We start from the raw sequence: 17,697 nt of genomic DNA on the forward strand, positions 1-17,697 counted from the left end.
GGATCGTGTTTGCTATGGGTGTGAGGACCTCTATGTTTTGCTCTTTGTTGGATTTATTAAATTTTTGCATACGAGACGTTTCCAAAATTTCTATAGTCCTGCGAATGAGGAAGTAGTGTTCCTTGCTATGAGAAACTGCTTGTAAACAGATACTGAGTCCTCCATACAATGCACTGAGCTCAGGATCCTGACCTGGACTATTCAATCAGTGTTGCCCACCCTACGATTATATTAATGTGTTCTGTGACCAGGGTGATGTATTGCTTCCTGTTATTATCTGTGATTATATATAATATACACTGCGCATGCACCGATTCCGGCGCCACAACCCTCCCTTCTCCTGACATCACAGCCTTATTTCAATAATTTCTGCCCACCAACAAAATGGCGCCTGAAGTGCGCTATACGCATGCGCCATTTCCGACAGAGGATTCATGTCCCTGCCTCCGGCCCGAATAGACCCCACAGCAATACCAGAGAGATGAGTTGTGCCGGAGATCGCAGTATGCGATCAATGCTTACGCATACCGCGATCTCCTGGGCCACAATCCTCATCCCCCGGACGCGTAACTCTGTGGGGTCCAGACTGCGCAGGCGCGTCACACTTGCGCAGTCTATAAAGGCTTCGGACAGAGTGACGTGTGTGTGTGTGTGTGTGTATATATATATATATATAACACACATCGGATGGTATTTTAATTATTTTTAATTACATGAAAGCCACAATACATAATTTTTACCACTTCTGGTTGTATCCTATAAATCGTGCCTCGTGCAGGATCTACATTCTTCTTCGCCGTGATTTACCATCCACCAATTTTAAGATTCCTTTAATTTCAGTTCTGTGTCCAATTCACATAGCAAAACGACACGTGCAGTTCTATTACCATTATGTGAAGTCACTGTCAGCATTTCGTTTGTGTAAAGGATCAGCTTCTGTATTCTGTTTATTGGCCAGTGTACACACAGTTGACAGGTGTGTGTAAATATTTATTTATAGAGTTTTTTTTCCTTGTTACCTGCTTATTTATATTATTACACTCCTGGTTTTTAGCATACAAGTTATGACCGCACCTATCAAGAAGGTATGTGCTCCTTTTTGGACATTTTGGTACATGGCTTGGTCAACCACCTCTGCCCCACCGTCCTGTGTTGAGCGAATGTGTTCTGAAAAGGTGTTATCTGAGCATGCTCAGTATCTTCAGCGTGCTCAAAAAATGTTTGAGTCCCCGCGGCTGCAGGTCTCGCGGCTGTTAGATAGATGCAACACATGCAGCAATGCCTGTTTGTTAGCCTCAACACATGCAGGGGATTGCCTATCGAACAGCTTTGAGACATACAGCCGCGGGGACTCGAAAATATTTTTCGAGCACACCGAAGACACTGTTAGCACATTCGCTCGTCACTACACAAGATGTATAAAGGTGAATGAATGTGGTCCACTGTTAGATCTGAATCCTGCCCCCCACCCCTCAATATCTCTATTGAATCAAAACCAATGGATACAACTATTCATGCTCCAGTGCTGAGAGGCCGCAGTGACGTACACTTTGCTGCACTATAGTAGTAATTGCTATGGGATCCTAGCCCTTTAAATGGAAAGCATAGCCATTTGGATGTCCACATGTCATGGCCTGGGTTGCTAAGTATCAGTCCTGAGTCTTTGATGCACAAATACAATGAAACCTTTCACTGGAGATTCCTTTTCAATCAATATGAAAATCTAAGCGCAGACAAGTTTGTCAAGGTTTCGCAGTATACTATATTTCTGATCTCAAGGACCCTGGGTCGTGTGAATGAAGATTCTTACTTTTTCGGTTGCCAGGCTTGGTTGTCCTTGCTGTTTATTACACTCTTACCAGCATGTCCCTAATTTACCTCTGTGTCTGAAATCACTGCCCCTAATGAGCCGGATCGATCACATAATAAAACAGGGAAGTTCCAGAACGTCATTTTATGGCAGCCTGAGCTGTGCTGCTACTCCAGCAGTACAATATGGAAGCAGCCTTGCTCTATTAGGCTCAGTTCACACAAGCATATATTCAGTCCATATGCACAATGGACTGCGCAAGGAGTAATGTTAGCCTGGAGTCTATTGTGGTCCTTGTAGGAAAGAATGTCCCATGCACTAGTCTGTTCTGATTTACAGACAAGATTCAGGTGTGTAAATGGTGCGCAGCTCCCGCACCTGTCCGCTATGTGGATGAGCACACGGAGCTGGACAACAAGGCGTGTCTGAACAAAGCATTACAGATACTAAGGCCGGGGTCACCATAACCGACGCAAAATAGTGCTCTGTATGTCATCCGTAAGCAAGGTGTGGTCGCATATTTTGCGCATGTAAGCATCCGTATAACACGAAAGAATGGATATAGACACATAATATATATATATATATATATATATATATATATATATATATATATATATATATATATATATACACATGTCATTGAGACTTATATATATATATATATATATATATATATATATATTTCACAGAGTTCTTCATAGCAGAATAGCCGCTAATTCAATTGCTGGCTTTTGTGAAATCATTCCCCAACCCGACATGAAATGACACATGGTTTACATATAGTAAACCATTTCATGTTTTGTATGTCTTTCATTAGTAATTAGATGAGGGTTGATGTGTAAAATTTGGGAGGTGTAGGGGTTAATTTAAGGGGTTAATTCGTTGTAAAAAAGTGTGGGTTCCCACACACTGACAAATTACCGCGGGAGCCCACACATTTTTTTACAACAAATTACCGTAACCCCTTAAATTAACACCTACACCTCCAAAATTTTACACATCAACCCTCATCTAATTACTAATGAAAGACATACAAAACATGAAATGGTTTACTATATGTAAACCATGTGTCATTTCATGTCGGGTTGGGGAATGATTTCTCAAAAGCCGGCAATTGAATTAGCGGCTATTCTGCTATGAAGAACTCTGTGAAATATATATATATATATATATGTGTGTGTATATATACACACACTATTCTTTGGTTTCTTTATTAAACCTGTCAGTGTGAGTTTACTGCATAGTGCACTGAATTGCCGGCTTTTGTAAAGGACACTGGGTGCGTATTTCTCGCAAGTCACGTGTGTGGTCCGTGTGTAATGCGTATTTTTAGCGCACCCATAGTCTTGCATTGGCGTACTACGGACAGTATGCTGCGATTGGCATGGACCGTAGAATACGGACGAGAAATATACGGCTGATGGGAGCTACCCCATAGAGAATCATTTGTCCGTGTGTAATGCGTGTTTTTAACGCCTCTCACTTGTCCGTATTCCTCTCTAGTGCGACCCCGGCCTAAGGCACAAAACTCACTCTGAGAACGGGGTAGATGGAGGGAAAACAAGTGGGTGAGAAGGTGTACTTACCATATGTTTGGCTACGCCAAGGGTGCACCAGCCACCTGTGCTTGGTTTGAACAGTCTCTCTGTGCTGACAGTCTCTTTAAAGGAAAGGTTTTTATACTGCAAACTCATCTATGTAAAGTTGCTATAATGTTAGAAATCTGTGTTTCCATTGTAGAGAAATCAATCTATATTCCCAATTGGTCAACCGTTGCCCACCTCCTGTTAGTACTGGACGGACAAGTCACTTTCGTCCAGAGATCTAGCGCAAGCGCCGTCATTTCCCAGGGTGATGCATACGCAATAAGGTCCTGATGATAAAAACTTCGGCTATGTGCACACGTTGCGGATTTTGATCCGGAATTGCATCAAATCCGCAGTCTAGTGGACAGCCAATGTTAGTCAATGGTAAATTAAGAATGGCTATGCACATGCGGAAAAATCTGCACAGATTTGCAGTGTGTTTTTTCCGCAGCATGTCAATTCTTTTTGCGGATCCGCAGCAGAATTTTTTAGTCTGGCACACATATTCTCTCCCCAGTAACAACACCGTGCTGAAATCCGCAAGCGTTTTGCCCTGCATTTTCTCTGCAGAAAATTCCGCAGGCCAATCTGCAATGTGTGCACATACCCTTACTGTGCATGCACAACCCCAGGGAATAACAACACCGAAAAAGAGGCAGGCAGCGGTGGGAGAAAAAGCAAGAAAGACAGGAGAGCTGTGAGTGCAGCGCCAGCTGCCGCTGCACCTGTGGCTCATTTGCATACAAAATTGGGTGATTCCTCAAAAACGGAAACCTGGATTTCTAAAAGAGATGGATATGTATTTTTTATTTGGTCAGTATTTTGTGTGTGAATGTGGCCTAAGACCTTAATTTCCCATTGCAATTCCTCACGTGTATTGTTTATCTGTTGTGGTTACATGATATTATGACAAAGTCAATATCTTTTCAAGAACATAAAACCTTGATGTATTGCCGCATATAAACCACCCCCATCTGATACACTAAAATAAAACCTGAGCTGACTTGTCAGGTTGATGGAGAAGTGTTGGGTAGAAGACAGTAAAGGCCCCGTCTCACTAAGCAATCTCGGTAGCGAGATCGCTGCTGAGTCACAACTTTAGTGACGTAACAGCGATCTCACCAGCGAGATTGCTGTGTGTGACAGCGATCAGCGAGCGGCCCCCCTGCCGGTATCGCTGATCGCTGCAAGAAATCTCTGGACATTTCTTTGGTCGCTGGTCTCCCGCTGGCCAGCACGCATCGCTGTGTGTGACAGGCGGGAGACCAGCGATCAGGTGTAAAAAAATAATAAAAAAAAAAAAAATATATAGTTATTCTCACCTTCCGACGTCGCGTTCAGCCATCCCGCCTCTCTCCACGCTCCGGTCCCAGTGATCCTTTGCACGAATGACCGCGAGACTTTGTTATCCCTCGAGACCGTGACATCTCGCGGTCATTCTCGCAAAGGATCACTGGGACCGGAGCGTGGAGAGAGGCGGGATGGCTGAACGGGACGTCGGAAGGTGAGAATAACTATATTTTTTATTTTTATTCTATTTTCTACAGCGATAGCCAGCGATGCCGGGCGCTCGGCATCGCTGTGCTGATCGCTGGTGAAGCTGTCTGTGTGACAGCTCACCAGCGATCACATAGCGACTTACTAGCGATCCTGACACCTTGATATCGGTGTCGGGATCGCTGGTAAGTCGCTTAGTGAGACGGGGCCTTAAGGCTGTGTGCACACGCTGCGGATTCTGCTGCGGATCAATCCGTGCGGATTTAGCAAAATCCGCAGGTCAAAAGACCTACAGTTTATCTGCGGATTAGCCTGCGGTTTATCACCTCCACAATGGAGGAGATGGCAAATCGCAGCAGAATCCGCAGAAAGAATTGACATGTCAATTCTTTCTGCAGATTAGAAACCGCAGCAAATCTGCGCGGAAAAATCTGCAGTCTTCGGTTTTCATTTCCCATAGGATATTATGGTACTGTACACTGCTGCAGCAGAATCCGCAGCGTGTGCACACACCCTAATAATTATTTTTTTCCCTCTTTTGGGATTGTCTGCAGTGGGTTGCACTTCTGAAAAACTGTAATTTGTGTGAAAGCGATAATCCAGGCTTAGAATGTCATTTTGACATGTTTACTTCAAATATTCAGAATATATATAGTTTTCTGCTGAGTGTTTCAATAAGTTGCTAATTTTGTGAGTACGGTTTTCTCAAGGCCCCATACACGTTAAATTCATCCAAAGCCGCCAATTTTGGCGAGATTGGCTGTCCATCTAATGTGTGATTAGGAGCCTCCTGACGGCAGGATCGGGCATGTCGAGTTGGAATGTCCAATCATTTGTGTGACACTGGTTCATTTAGAAGAGTAGAGAATCGGTGAACATTTGTAGGAATGCTCCTTTCCTATTATACACTTGTATAAAAAAAGTCTGCCAATCACCCACCTGCTGATTACATGATGCTTATGGGGATAGTACAATTTGTAGTGATCGTTCTGTCACCGTCACTTATCAGCTTGTGTAGACAGGCTGGTGAATGAGTGACCTGTATATTGTTGATTGGACCTTCATAAGATACAATGATGGGCTGAAACTGGCACATTTAAAAGCACCATAGCCTTGTTGCATATGTATGTCCAAACAGTTGGCAAGGCAGTCTGAAATGGTAAGTTTACTCTAAGAAATGGCCAAACTTGTCTGACTTGTAGAAGTTTTGAAACTTCCTTTGCACTTCAATTTTTGGCCAAGTTTACATGCTTTACCACTGGGGAGAGAGAAGTAAGGATCTTGGTATGAATTTCCAATAAAACTGGTTATCTGTGAATATTTTATTTTTTTTACTAGGAACTTACAAGCAGGTAGTTAATAAATAACTACTGGCCTGTTCTGCCCAACGCCAATTCAGAAGAGTCACGGACTGCTGCTTCATGCCCTCGGAGCAGCTGTTCCTCTTCTGCTTCGCTCTGTTGACGAGACGTCACTGGCGACGTCATGCTGATTGACAACCGGCTTTCCGCAGGCATCGGGGAGCTGGCTGTCAATCGGCATGACATCTGCTGTCACGCTCCATGTGTAAAGGGGAAGAGAAGCAGCTTCTCTGTGGACGTGACGTCAGTGGAACTCGCGGAGTCGCTGACAGGGGCGGTCTGTGATGGCTCTTGGCTGACTGTGATCGGTGTTGGGAACTGCCTTCCTGCTAGTTACTAGACCCAGAAGAAGAAAAATAGTCTTGGATAACCCCTTTAAATGTCATTAATGTATGATGGGAATATGGGCTATTGCTTGTGACCATTTTTGTGTCTGTCTTTTCAATTATAATACTACTGTCGTTGGATCTGCTGTTCACGCTTGTTCTTCTGGTTGATAGAACTTTTTATACAAGAGTCAGAAAATTGCTGTGCATTTCTTCCGCAGCCTGTGGCACAGACAGTCCTATCCACTAAAAGGCAAGCATCGGTCTTCAAGCTATTCTTTTTTTTAAAGTCATGTAGCATAAATGTTGATTTTTTTTTTTTTTTTTGTTTTCATTTTTTGTCGCTGTATTTTTTTTTTTTTTTTTTGGCACGAATTAAAAAAATTGGGGCATCAAATCACGAAATATGCATCACAAAATGGATAAAATACAAAAAAAAACAAAGAAAAACAACAATAATCCTAGTAGATTGGTATTGCATTATTTTGGTGCTGATGTTAAAAAAAAAAAAAAAAAAAAAAAAAAAAAAAAAAGTAGTAACACAACTCTGCTTCAGCACGCATGGACACTCTGCTCGTGTCTTCCTTCAGGGGTGGATCTGGCTCATGCTGGACACTATCAGCAGCCAATAGCTTTGTCAAATTTTGTGTGCACCATTACAAATTGATGATCTGCAACACAGTAAGCCCCAACTCTTTTTGTAGCGCTAATAATTGACTTTGACTAACTACTAAGTAGCAGACTACGTTTAAGGATTTATTTTTTTTTTAATTTTCCTGAGCAATTTTTTTCCTTCAATGGTTTTTGGCCTCTGGTGTCTTGATTTTTTTTTTTTTTCCCCCCCAATGCCATTGAATACTGAAGAAATGGCTAGCTTTCTGCCCCCCCCCCCCCCCCCCCCCCAGGAAAAGCGATAGAAAAACACTCCAAAAAGACATCCCGGTGTCTTTTCACCTTTTCCATTGCCCCTATTGTAGGGCACAGAGCATCTTAGCAGCGGAAAAACTCCAGAAGAATGGACAGTTTTTTGGGGTTTTTTTGTTTTTTTTTAACCTTGGTGTCTTTAGAAAGCTGAATCCGTTCAAAAGACTAAACATATGCAGAGCAGGTCGTATTAACATAGACATTGTTCATTGTTTTGAGTGTTTTATCCAATAGGTATTTTAGGCAGTTTCCTCTTCGGAATCTGCTTGAAAAAGTCGTCGCGTGCGTGTACTTTGTGCCGTTTCAGTCTTTTCTTATAAAACATAACTGCGTTTTTCTATGCAACTTTTTTTCTTTTTAAACCAAATCCAACAGCAAATAAGTACGGTATATAAGTTTTTAATTCTTATTCCCCCTTTCTTTTAAATCTGCTTCTGCTCTAAAACACACATGAAAAACTATATTGCAAAAGTGTATAACATCAACCTTTTAAAGCTTGTGCTAGTGTCAAATGCTTGTCATAACCTGAATGCAAAAAGTATAAGTTGTCTTCAGTTAAAATCCTATTTCTAAGGGTAAGTTCACACTAGGCGTTTTTTTTTTTTTCCTTTCAGCAGCAAAACCTCATCTGTTGGCAAGATAGAATCTGCAGAAAAAAGCAGGTTTTGCTTGTTTTTTTTCTTGTGTTTTTTTGCTGTGTTCTTGGAATGCTAGATTTGTTTCTTGGGCATGCTGATAAAGTTTAGTGCAAAAAAAGGCCTATTCTACAAAATCAGATTTGGGCACAAAAAAGCCGCAAAATTTGACACGTGCGTTTTTGCTGCAGGTTTTCAGCGTTTGTTCACCACCCATTCATGTCAATGGGTGAAAAATGCTGAAGAAAATGCGCGTGACATGCTCTATTGTGCAAAAATCCATGAAGCACAAAATACTGAGGACAAAAAAAAAAAAATTTTCTGAAATATCATATACCTAGCTGGTACTATAAAATGCAGCTGATAATGTTGCTTTAACAAAAAAAACACAAAATACGCCTAGTGTGAACTTGGCCTTAAGGTTTTCTTGGCTGTCCTTGTTCAGGAAATTTCAGTATAACCACAAAGAAGGAGGCAGTCAGATTTTAATTTTCAAGGTCACGAGCGCTGTGGTTCAGTTTTGGTGCATTGTGCCATATGCATACGCTGCTCGCTGTAGTTCTGCTTCACAGGTCCCGGTGTTCTTGAAGATGATTGCACCTACTTGGACAACTGGAAATGTGCTTTTCTGCCATCCTATTTTTTTTTTCCTGATAGGGGTTAATATCTATCCATATAATGTTTTTAAAATGTTCTGACTTTGGGAGATGTGGAGCGCATGTATTAGTATATGCTGCTTTTGTTGCAGCAATTCTGTTTAGCTTAATGTAGCTCCTTTTTTCTTTGCTTGTTTCTCAACCGCCAAGATAATACTATTAGGTTCCAGTAATTGACAGGGGGTGCTGTGCTTTTTCCTGCTCTTATAAATGAATAGATATGAGCTAATTGCTGTTTTATCTTTTCTTACCCTGTTTCTCATTTTGTTGTTTCTATTTACTGTGATGGTTACTTCAGATAAGTCATTGTATTTGTATGTGATGACAATTGCAGCTATTGCTAACCTGCCTGACCAGTCAAGAACTGGGCTTTGTTGTGACCTGTGTATCGGTTGCCAGGCACATGGTGGTTTCACCAAGTTGCCGTAGGTGAAATGTTTTGTGTTCCTCCTCTTTCTTAGTAATGTTGTAGACCTATGTCAGATTTTTTTTTTTTCTTATTTCCCCCCCCTTGCAATCGGTTCTTTGGCTCATACACTGTTAACTTTCCATTTCGAACTTTTGTTGATCTCTGTCAAATTACTTGTTTATTCAATGGCCTTCGGCTGGAGCATTATCTTGATTTTATCAAGCCATTGAGTTGCTGGTCTTCCTCTTTGCCTTGTTCCTTTTATTCTTCAGACCTTGATGTCCTTCTCCAGTGATTGGGTGATTGCACTCTTCTTATGATGTGTCCAAAGTAGGCAAGTCGTATCTTGGTGATCATTGCTTCAAGTGACAAATCTGGCTTGATTTATCCCAAGATTGTTTTTGTTCTTTTTGCTATCCATGTTACTGATCACATTCTTCTCCACTACATTTCGAAGGTGTCAGTTCTTCTTTTGTCTTGTCTTTTTTTTTATCGTCTAGAGGTACTGTCACACTTAGCGATGCACCAGCTATATGACGCGGTCAGGATCGCTGGTGCATCACTAAGTGGTCGCTAGTGAGCTGCCACACAGGCAGATCTCACCAGCAACATAGCAGCGGTCGCTACTTACCTGTCAGACGAGGCGATCCTGACGTCCTCCACCCGCGTCCACGAGTCGCTCGTCGGCGCCACAGGAAGCTGACGACGAGAAACGGCCCAGGACGTTCTTGCGCGATCAGCGATGAGCAACGGGGGAGCTGGTCGGAGGTGTTATCAGATATGGCGATATCGCTAGCAATATCGCTATAACGTCACAAAATCGGTGACGTTATAGCGATATTGCTAGCGATATCGCTTAGTGTGACAGGCCCTTAGGTCTCACATCCATATGTTACTACAGAAAAGACTAGACTATGTACAATCTCTGATTTCGTTAACAGTGCGTTGTTCCTTGATTTGTAGACCTTGTCCAGTGACTTAAGTGTTGATTTTCTCATAGCTACCATATTTTACGCACTATAAAACGCACTTTTTTCCCCAAAATTTTTTGGGGGAAATGGGGGTGCATCTTATAATGCGTATATACTTTACCGATACTGTTAGTGCAGGCTGGAATGAGGGGTCCCCAGCGGTGCTGCGAGGGGGCTGTGCCAGCATTTCGTGAAAGGTCAGAGCCCCCCGCAGTTCCGTGGTTTCCTGTGCGGTGGACTCTGGGGGGGAAAATGGCCACTGGGGGACGGCGCATGCGCAAATGGAGATCTCAGGAGATGAGATTTCAGCGAAATCTCATCTCCCGAGATCTTGATGCTGAGATCTACATCTGCGCATGTGACGCCCCCAGGAGGCCATTTTCACCGGAGTCCACCGCACAGGAAACCACAGAATTGCGGGGGGCTCTGGCCTTTCGCAAAATGTCGGCAGAGACCCGGGCACCTGCAGCACCGGACACCCCCCTCATCCCAGCCTGCAGAATCACCCCACTCCTGCCTCCTCCAGCAACGACCCTGGTACCCCACTTCACCACAGCCACCACCCCCGGTAAGCAATAAGACGCATGGATTATAAGAAGCACCACCATTTTATTAAAAAAAAAATATTTTTTCCTATTTTTACCCCAAAATTTGAGGTGAGTCTTATAATCCGGAGCGTCTTATAATCCGAAAAGTATTCCCCTATTGACTTCTGGTGTTGTCGCTGCATCTTGAGTAAAGGCCCCATCACACACAGCGATCTCGCCAGCGAGATCGCTGTGTTTGACGGGGATCAGCGACCGGTCCCCCTGCCGGTTATCGCTGATCGTGCAGCATCGGCCAGGGCCGTTTTTCGATCGCTGGTCTCCCACTGGCCAGCACGCATCGCTGCGTGTGGCAGCGAGAGACCAGCGATCAGGGACGCTGGTTTCTAATGTAAACATTGTGTATCCAGGAGCCGCGGCTCCTGGATACCCGCTGGCTGTTTACCTTGGAAACTGGCGTACACGCTGGTTTCCAAGGTAAACAGCGGGTATCCAGGAGTCACGCGGCTCTTAGATACCCGATGTTTACCTTGGAAACCAGCGTGTACGCCGGTTTCCAGGGTAAACAGCGGGTATCCAGGAGCCGCGGCTCCTGGATACCCAACGTTTACATTAGAAACCAGCGTCCAGCGTCGCTGATCCTGATCGCTGGGGCTGTCTTGTGACAGCTCACAGCGATCAGCCTAACGATGTCCCAGCGATCCCATCATGTCGGATCGTTGGTGGGATCGCTGGGACATCGTTATGTGTAACGGGGGCTTTACCAATTCGAGTAAATTGAAATCCTTTACAACTTGCAGTCCATCGCCGTCCATCTCAGATCAGATCTGATTGTACCTGGCAGTCAATATCTTTATCTTCTTTGTATTGAGTAGTAGTTCCATGTTTGAGTTTTCCATCTTGACACTCCTTAATAAGTCCTTCATTCCATCTAGTATTGTTGCTATCAGTGTTGTATTGTCTGCGTATTTAAAATTGATTCCTTCTTTTATGGCAAGTCCAAGCTTCCTGAAAATAGCTTCTGCATATAAACTGAAGAGAAATGATGACAACAGGATACAGGATGCATTGTCTGACGCCTCGCTCTACTATGAACCATGCCGTATAGCCATGTTTCATTTAGACTGTCGCTTCCTGGTCGATGTAAATGTTTCTAATGAGGCTGAACAGATGGTTCAGAAACATCCATATACTTCATGGTATTTCAAAGTTTTTGGTGATCATCGGTCTAAGGTTTTGCTGTACTTGATGAAACAAAAATAGGTCTCCTTGTTGTAATCTTTGGCCTTTTCCATTACCCATCTAATGTTAGCCATCATATCTCTTGTGCCTCTGTCTTTTCTGAATACTGCTTGTCCCTCTGGCAGCTCTTTGTCAAAGTAAGGATCTTGGTCGAATCTTCAGTAGTAATTTGTTTGCATGATGTGTGAGCGCCATAGTCTGATAGTTTCCACAGTCGTTAGCATCTCTCTTCCTTGGAATAGGATTAAACTCCCATTTTTTTCCAGTCATTGGGCCATTTACCTGTTGTCCATATCTGTTGAGACGAGTATGTGATGACATCAACCGCTGCTTCAGAAGACTTTATTAGCGTTATTGGAATATTGTCACATCCAGGCGCTTTGTTTTTTGACAGAAGCTTTATCGCAGCAAAGACTTCGTAGTTTATGATCGGCTCTGTATCGTTTCCGGTCTGTTTCTTTCAGTATCACGGAGTCATTCTTGTAGAAGTGCTCGGTGTATCCTTTCCATGATCTGTTTTGGCTCAATTAGTTTGTTCCCGTTGTCATCTTTCAACTATTCTACTCTTGGTTGAAACTTTCGTCGTATGCATTCCTGGTGTTGCTCCTCAGATTTTCGCTTTCTATCTCTGTACATATCTTTTGGTAATAAAGTTCTTTGCTTGAATGGCTGTCTTTAGTCGTAGGCCACGTGCACACGGTGAGTTTTTGCGTTTTTTTTACCTCAGTATTTGTTCGCATTCCTGGTTTTGGCTTACAATCAATGGAAAATATAATAGAATCACGTCACCACATCTGCATTGGCTTACAAATACTGAATTCAAAAAACCTCACCAAATACTGAACATGTGAACGTGGCCTTAATGCCCTCAGGTTTTTGTTACTATTTGGTCAGTTTTTTACCTCAGTATTTGTAAGCCAAAACCAGGAGTGGGTTAATAATAATAAATAATAATTATTATATAGCGCAAACATATTCCGCAGCGCTTTACAGTTTGCACACATTATCATCACTGTCCCCGATGGGGCTCACAAAATACAGAAGTGGTGACGTGTTTCTATTATGCTTTTCCTCCGATTGTTCCTCTCCTGGTTTTAGCTTACAAATACTGAGGTAAAAAACTCACCAATTATTCAACGTGTGCACGTGGCCTTACTGATGCCTGCATGCTGCTTACCTTTTGCCATTTGTCTTTCTTTAGTGTCTCTTCTGTTAATTATGGCTGCACGGGTCTCTTTTATGCCTTTTGTTGTCTTATTGGCTTCTATAAGTCTGTGTGTCCATAATTACTCTTCTCAAATTTGAAATTGCAACACCAAAAAGGAAAAGTCCTAGATATATGGAAATCACAAGATGGATGGACATGATACTATGCAAATGATAAAAAAGGGAAACAAAACTTTCATAACTCCTCACTGAATTCAGAATCGAGTAAACTCCACGTGTAGAAATCCTCGCACGTACACACCTTGTATGCGATAAGTGAGGTTATTAATGGTTGTCTGAGGAGTATTCTGCCGCGACGAATGCACTTGAGTGCAAAAATCATCAAAATCCCATTGCAGTTGTCGACCAATGACATCCCAGGTGTGGTCAATGGGAGACAAATCCAGAGATGCTGCGGGTCACAGTAGTACATAGCAAAAGCACCATGTGGCCTTGCTTTGTCGTGTTGAAAAAATGGCTCCTGCAACACTTTGATTTTGTTGTGGAACCAGTAGTGCGACCAATTCTCCAGTGTATCGCCAAGCTGTTTATCGGGAATGAAGACTAGAGGGGTTCTATTGCTGCACATGATGAAACCCCACACCATAATTCCGGGAGAAGGACAGGTATATTTTTCCCTTCATGAAGGTGGCTTCATGGCCTTGCCAACATGGTTTCCTGACTAATCTCCAGCTATCATTGCATCTAAAACAAAAATGGGAATCTTCACTGAAGTGGACAGACCTCCATTGCCATTTTGCTTTTCATCAAGATGGTCTAAGAGGTCAGTGGGATACCTACAGCTGGATGTCCGGTTTGTAGCTCAATGTTGTGCAGATGCCTTCTGATGGGTTTTATCAACACTATTTTGATGCATTGGGTTTGGTATGTGATGTTCAATGTCACTTGCAGTACAGAATGGGTCAGTTGTGTAACCAGTGGTACGGTCATTACTCCAAAGTGTCTTGGGAGCCATTTTTAACACATGTTGCTTATGCTACTGTGAGCAGCCAGGGTGGCCCAAACGCGTTACCATGGCCTGCAGCATCTCCAGACACTTGTCTTCGATCGAGCACATCTTAGGCCTGTTTCACACTTACGTTTTTCTCGGCCGTTGGCAGCCGCCAAAAAGGCGGGGAACGGATCTGTAGCTGTGGAAACACCATCGGGGTCCACCGGACCGTTGGTGCGCCGGCATCCACCGATGTGGGAAAGTTAAAGGAACCGCGCAGGAAAAAAAATACCGCCGGCGTATCGCGGGAATCCCCAGGTATAGCGGGATGAAGAGGCCTGCGTATCGCGGGAATCCCCAGGTATAGCGGGATGAAGAGGCCTGCGTATCGCGGGAATCCCCAGGTATAGCGGGATGAAGAGGCCTGCGTATCGCGGGAATCCCCAGGAATTGCGGGATGAAGAGGTCGGCGTATCGCGGGAATCCCCAGGTATAGCGGGATGAAGAGGCCTGCGTATCGCGGGAATCCCCAGGTATCGCCAGAGAGAGAGAGAGAGCAGCGAGACTAGATTCAGGGTTAAACATATAGCAAGTGTCAAAAATGCGGATCCGGACACCAAAAAAAGTTGCATTGTCCGTTCGGTGATCTCAGCGGACGCCAAAATTTTGGCGGATCCGCACAAATACGGATGCAACGGACGATCATCGGTCTAAATCCGCTGATAATGAAAGTCAGTGGGGGAAAAAAACGTATCCGCTAAGAAAAATGGCAGATCCGGTTTTTTTTTGTTTTTTTTTGCAAATCGACGTATTTTGACTGATGGTGACAAACGGATGTGTGAAACAGGCCTTTGACGTCATTGGTCAACACTTTCAAAGGCAGTGCATTCAGTGCGGCAGAACATTCCTCAGCCAACCATTAGTAACCTCATTGATCGCAGCCAAGGCATGTAAGTGCGGGGATTTCTGCATGTGGTGCTCATACTTGATAATGAATAACTCAAGATTTTCTGCAAATTACGGAATGCCTAGAAATTATTTTCATATTAACATATTTACCAAGGCTGTGATTTCCATAATTCCACTACTTTTCCTTTTTGATTTTTCAATTTCAGTGTTGAGTGATGCTAATCACTTTTTTTTTTTTTTTTTTTTTTTATACTTCCATGTAGAAAAAAATAAAATTCTCTGATCACTTCTAGGGTTTGCCTACATGGACCTCTCCTGCTGTATAAAAATTCTACAGTAACAAAATTTCTTCCAAATATTTGAATTTTTTAAATTTTGCAGTGGTGAAAATCCGCAGAATGTATTGTCATGCTGGGGATTTCATGTCCACAGTGCCAGTTTTGACTGTATATTCACTCTGCAGTGTATGGATGAGTAAAATGCTGGTACTGTCCAATGGATTTTCTATGTTCACCCTTATAACATGCCTTCCAACTACTGATATAAGATTTACAACATTAAATTACAATCATTTAAAATATTAAAACTTATCTGTCACCAGATTTTTTTGCTACACCTTCTGAGAGCACCATGATGTAGGGGCAGAGGTCCTTATTCCAGTGATGTCACTTACCAGGCTGCTTGTTGTAGTTTTAATAAAAATCACTGTTTAACATATTGCAGTTCTAGCAGTTCTCTAAATGCTCAGCTCTGTAAAACCCCATCCACACCACTGATTGGAAGCTTTCTGTGTACACTGTGCATAGGCAGAAAGCTGCCAATTGGGCATGGGGTTATACAGAGCTCTTGAATATGGAGTAGTAGGTTTTCTAGTCCTCTAGTGATCACTTTTATTATCAAGAGATTGTCAAAACTAAAGCAAGCACCACAGCAAATAACATATTGATGGAATCAGGGTCTCTGTCTCTACATAATTTTGTGCTCAGATTTGGTATAAAAAAAGTGGTGACAGATTCCCTTTAAATTACATGATATACCACTAACTCCAAAATAATGAAAAAAATATCTGGATATCCTATATGTATTAAAGCTGCTCAGCTGTTCAGATTTGTTCAGAAAGGGTAAAAAAACAAGAAATGTTAGGAAAAGGCCACAAACCCCTTGATGACTAAGCAGTGTTGCCCTTGAACTTCCAATTTTTTATTTTAAAAGACAAGACAGTGAGTATAGCTTTATGATTCGTAAAGAAACGTATTGTGGGAACTGTGCGCCATCCTGTCGGAGACCAATACAGAGGGCCTCGAGAGCAGATCCTGAGGCCTTGGCTTTTGCCTCCTGTCCTAAATATGATTTTAGTAATTCGAGCACGTGTTTTACTGTGAGAAAAAAAATATATGTAATATCTAGTCACTCGTAGGGAAGGCCCAGCCAGAGCGGAGGAGTTTCCTGTTGCTCAACTGTGCGCTTTATTTCTTCACTCCTTTTTATGAAGTGTCTTTCAGGCAGGGACGTACTGTATGTGGTATAAGAAATGCTAATTGGTGTGCCAGAAATAATGAAAAATGACAGCAGTAAAAGCTGGTATCGGCCCTGCTGTGTTCACCAGGGCTGAAGGCCTAAGCCGTGTGTGGAACAAAGCCTCCTAAGCCACCGCACCACGTTTTCTACTTTCACCCTCACAAATGATGACTTGGAAAGCAAAAGGCTTGATGTGCCGCAATGGAGGGACTGTCGGTGCCTAATCTCCGCATGCAAATCTAACCTGCCATCATGGAGACCATAAATGTGTGTTCCACAGATCTGCTGAATTCACGGTGTCAGCGTCCTTATATGAATCTGTTACATGGCAGGTCAACCTCTTCAGTAGTGACTGATCGGAGCAGACAAGGAACCAGAAGTGTCTGGGTTTGGTCTGTTACGACGGCCTTGTCTGTGCTACTGGCTCCTGTGTGTGCACCAGGTGAAGGGGTCCCATGGTGGTCCTCACACAAGCTCGTGTATCACGTCCTTCATCAATGGGACCTATGCTTAAAATCCCATTGCTTATAGTGACATAAACATGACCAATGCATACAATTTAATTACTGATTATTAAAATCCGTTTATGTGCACATGAGGATAATAATGGCAGCTTTATATGGCTGTTAGAAGAGAGGCCATTTGCCAGTCGGCCATTTCCTGGTTTAGGATCCAGACTGACAATTGCTAAATACGCACAGAACGATCGTTCTTTGCCCGTAGAGTATCATCGGTTTTCTCAGCACACGGAGCTGCTGAGTAGACAATGTTCACACAACAATAGTTTTGGTCAGGAAAAATATTAAATTAGGCTGTTCAGATTAGTGTGTGTGTGTATATATATATATATTTTAGTGTGTATATATGTATGTACCTCCCCTGATGGGTCCCTGCTCTACCATACATAATCCACTTCTGGGTCACCAGCCTACAATTTTGGACAAACATGTAACTACCGGGCTAAGCCTACAATTTATGGGCAGGTAGAGCTGATTGTGGCCACCTGCAAGGTCAATGGGAGGGGTGAAAGATCAGACTGGAGGCAGCTAGCATCCAGGAACTTTTTTTTTTTCTTTCTCTATTTAGTTGCTGGATGCTAGCTGCCTCCAGAAGTGGATTATGTACGGTAGAGCAGGGACCCATCAGT

The 17,697-nt window shown here is 43.0% G+C and overlaps 1 protein-coding gene across 1 annotated transcript in view; it reads left to right on the top strand.

The window, feature by feature from the left end:
* The window catches only part of CSNK1E (casein kinase 1 epsilon), a 70,543-nt gene that overhangs the window by 1,095 nt on the left and 51,751 nt on the right, over positions 1 to 17,697 (top strand). The gene's annotated exons all lie outside the window — the stretch shown is intronic.

The sequence above is a fragment of the Dendrobates tinctorius genome, unplaced genomic scaffold (genome assembly GCF_039654945.1).
Source record: "Dendrobates tinctorius isolate UK_male_01 unplaced genomic scaffold, ASM3965494v1 ptg000159l, whole genome shotgun sequence".
NCBI lineage: Eukaryota > Metazoa > Chordata > Amphibia > Anura > Dendrobatidae > Dendrobates > Dendrobates tinctorius.